Consider the following 4332-nt stretch of genomic DNA (forward strand, 5'->3'; position numbering starts at 1 on the left):
CTTGGCTGAGGTTGGTAGAATGGTTTCTGAGGTGTAGGTGGCCAGCAGGGGGGCTAAATAGTGATGGGTTGGTTGACAAGGATACAAATATTAGTCTCAGGTGCCCAACAGTCTTAGGCGCTCTGGGCCGTCTGCCTTAGGAAACCTGACTCTGGAATCAACCTTTCGAAAAAAAGCTATATCCCTGGGGGTTGGCGATTGGTATGAAACTGTCTATCACCTGCAATCACTTATAGTTGCAGCCGCTTGTAGGAACGTACTGCTATTTGTAATAGGCCTGGCCGTCGTCTCTAGCCAAGGTGTAATGCCGGTATCGCACTGTGGTCTCTAATGCTCGTAGTCCGCCGTGGACGTAGGGGATTGTCTAAGTGCGTAATAGGAGGTTTGGATCTAATGCATATCTATATTGTTTGGCTTTAGATCCTTTCTTCGATGTATGGCAGCAGCGGGCGCAGGACAGGAAGGCGGGCAGTTGATTGCCATACGAGTTGGGGAAGACCCCCCCAAGTAGGGCAAGGAATTTTCCTAGTGTCCTGAGAAGCCCGACCCCAATATTTGTGACTAGACATCCGTATTAAGTCACTTTTTTCCTAGCCCCCCTTGTTTTTACCGTACAGTAGGTTTCTGATCGCCGAGTGATCACTGGTGATTTGAAATGTCACTGTATTTGGCAATTGCTCAACATATGCATTCTCCCCTGAATATATGCCAAGCCTACGAGGTTCAGGAGGCCATCCCGTCCATCACTGGAATTCTTTCTCACGACACCGCTATTCTCACCCTTGGCCCGGGAAGGACAGACAGGCTGGGCTGTTGGGCAGACCAATATATTCACATTATTTCTCCTCGGAGGAGAGAATCTGACAGGTTTTCAGGAAGTAAATTACGTGATGGAGGACAGAAAAGAAAACTAAGCATTCAAAGTTAGTAGTGAGTAGGGTTGTTTTGACTGTAGAATGGTTATCGGATTTTGGTAGAGTGTGCCGAGACTGGATATGGAAGCATTATCCAAAACTGCATGCCAATGGTCCGGTATCCCATGGGTAATCCAGCATATTGGCCCCAATCCTTCACCCTTTCTCGTAAATATTCTCACATTTCAGGCGCCGTTTACCGATTCGGCATACAGCGCACGGAAGTTACGTTCGCTCACCGTATGGTGTGTTTTCGTGATCGTGCGCCATGCAGACCCGCCTCCCAAGTCGTAATTGTGGACGAGTGATGATGTATGAAGGCCAATAAGTATATATAATTAGTCAGCAACAACTGTGTGGTGCTTTGGCTTTGGATTCTGGAAGGGTTGTGAGACCTCTTTTTCTTTCCCGTGATTAATGCAAATACTGAATACTGGGGGGAAAGGAGGGAACAAAATGCGGTATGAACCTTTGGAGCTGATGCTTTCCCCCCCCACACCGGAAGAACAACACAGTGCTTCCCACTAGGAGAGACCGCTAAGCAGGAGTCGTGGCAGCCAATTCCTTGGAGAGGCGGGGATTGTGAGCAGCCGAGCTGTTTTCTAATAGTGTAACTTTGGAATGACAAAGTTATCAACTGTTAAGAGCTCAACTAATGAAGGAGAACCAGACGGTGTCCTGCGGTAAAGCCTCAGATGGGGCGGCGGACACGACCGTGCAACCAACTCCTTAAGGTGGGGGGCTTAATATGATCCAAACTTGCAGCCTATTTTAAAGTTCAGACCACTCGAGTTTACCACTGTTGTGGTTAAGCAATTGTGCAGGTTACTCTTTCCAAATATTTGCTCGGTTTTTCCCAGAGTGCTGATGTGACTATTATTCCACTACAAACATAGCAGATTGGTCGATCTGATATCCCCTCCGGGTATCTGCTCACCACTGATACCACTGATTGGCTTTTATCGGGCTTGGAGGTAGGCAACACTTCCGCAGCTCCAGAGGCAGTATTTTACTTCTCATCATGGGTTATCACTCGTGAATATTTCTCTAAGTTCTCTCAAGTTTCTGTCAGCAAAGTAGTGCCCTTGCCTCGTATTAGGGGTTCTGGCGACTGATTGGGTTGGTGGGGTAGTACGAATCTTGATTCCGGAGAGTTTTGTCACTGAATTGGGGGCGGTTTTTTGTTATGTATCATACGGGGCGAGGGTGGAGGGGGCCAGGCCACATGCAGCAGAGGCATTGAAGAAGTAAAAGCATTTAGAAAAACCGTGGAAAAGGTGATGGAGAGAAGGAAGGGGAGCTAATGAAGGGCTCGCCAACACGGATGCCAAAGTGGTGGAGTTCTTCTATCAAATGGTGAGGTATACCTAGATGCGGTTGGTATTGGTAACTTGATGCTCGGTAGTTTGCAGTTCCTTCGACTCCCACGGTTTCCACAGGATTTAGCCACCTTGCGGAGGTCAACAGAAGTGTGCTTGGAAGTATGATAGCGATGGTTTTGTTTGTCATTTTTACTTTTGCTCTTTAAAAACTGGAGGGGCAAGAGCGAGTGAATGGAGAGAGGGGCATACAAACGGCACCTAAGATAGCCGTGGTGCATTCGTCGAATTGGGGGACTTGGCTGTATCTGGGCTGGATGTTTCTTCCAGTAGCTAGGACAGTAGGAGAATTAATTTTGAAAGAGTTGATGACGACGCGATATCCGCCCATCCTAGCAAGCTACAAAGGAGTGGAATCCATTTTGGACGCATTTGTTTGATTCTGTCTTGGGAGGGGATGGCTGCTAAATATGCTGGTTGGAGATTCTCTAAAATCATTTGGTGGGAAAGGCTTTGTAGGTGGAGGAAACCGGGGGGAGAAATTCTTTAGGCAATTCCCTCTTTTTCTGAGCGCTCAGGGTCAGGAGTTTGTAAATTGAGAGGAGGTTTTTCCAAAGTTTGTTGACTTGTGTTAGGGGGAAGGGATTTCCATCCTCATTTTGTTACAGAAACGTCAATGGCCAACATACATGTTATTTCGGGCCACAAAAAGTACGCTAGAATGAAGATGCCATATGATGGGGGGGGAGGAAGATGTGAAATAATAACTGGATCTTAGAAAAACCCCCCAACATTGAGAATATCCTGCTTCTAGTTATTCTGTTCCTCCAATATCCCACCACCTAAATATGGCATCCTGTCCTCTTCTACCATCTCCTATGCTTTCTAGATTTTCCTCAATCAAGAAGTGCTTATTATTAGCAACAGTTAGAATAGGTATACCGGTCAAATAGAGACAAGGCAAAGAGCTGACATGGCAGTAGTTGCCATTCGAGGAAGGAAAATGCTCCGAGTCCGGAGAAATATCATAGTGGGGGGGGGGGGGTTTGGTTGCTGAAACATACTATTGCTGCCCCTACTGTTCCGGAGTCCTCACCAGCATCCTATAGTGTTTGGGGGGAGCCGTATACTCGATAGCTTTGGATAGTGCAGACAAGGGACGTTAGAGAAGGAACAGTTGGCAGGGGGTACTGGTTGTGTATGCATATACTGGGTTTATATTAGGGGCGTATTTAGTAGTATTTAGTAGTATTTAAAGGTTGCAGAGTGTGGTGGATCCCCCGCGTTTCAAGTCACTTCTTCTCTTTTATCTGTCTATGACTTTTCGCCAGCTCTCTCTATAAACGATCCTGTACCTTACCCTTTTGCTCCATTTCCTATTCTCACACATACGCATTTCTTCACTCGCTAGATAATATCAATCCCTAGCCCCTCTTTTCTCGGTCTCTTTGGGACTCCCGAACAGAAATGGATATTCTCCTATTCCTTTACTTTCCCTATATACCTCGCATTGCTATACCACAATACTCAACTCTGATATTAGTTGGCGCATTTGATTGAACTAAGCTGCGCAAATGGGAAGAACGCGTGAAAAACACCCTAAATGAGTCTCCTCTCTGTCACCTGCTTTGACCTATTGAACCATAATTTCCCACTCGACCAGCGCCAGTACGGTGGGAGCATACTCTACAATACCGGTGTTCAGTGTTCATCATAGGGAGGTAGTATGGAGAATAAAGCTTATTTGCATTGCGTTTTGCCCTTCCTCCTATGTAGCTTCTCAACTTCCCTTGCCTTCTTATATCTTTAACGGACATAATGGGTTCGTTGAGTAAACCTTGGTTTGTGAACCATTGAGTTGGGATGGCCCGGATCGGCCCAATTTTGACCCATATTAGCCTAGTGGGAGGTTTGGGGTGAGTGACAGAAATAGGGAAGTTCGAAGTTCGCGGGACATGGTCCACATGGAAGGTATGGGTGTTTCGATAGAGGTGTATTGCTTGAAAAATACGGTACATGGTAACCCTTTTGGCAAGCAGGTACACAGTATACCAGGTCCAGAGGTACAGTACTTAGTTTGTAGCGCAAGGCAGAGGGGG

The sequence above is a fragment of the Tuber melanosporum genome (assembly GCF_000151645.1).
Source record: "Tuber melanosporum whole genome shotgun sequence assembly, scaffold_181, strain Mel28".
Classification (NCBI taxonomy): Eukaryota; Fungi; Ascomycota; class Pezizomycetes; order Pezizales; family Tuberaceae; genus Tuber; species Tuber melanosporum.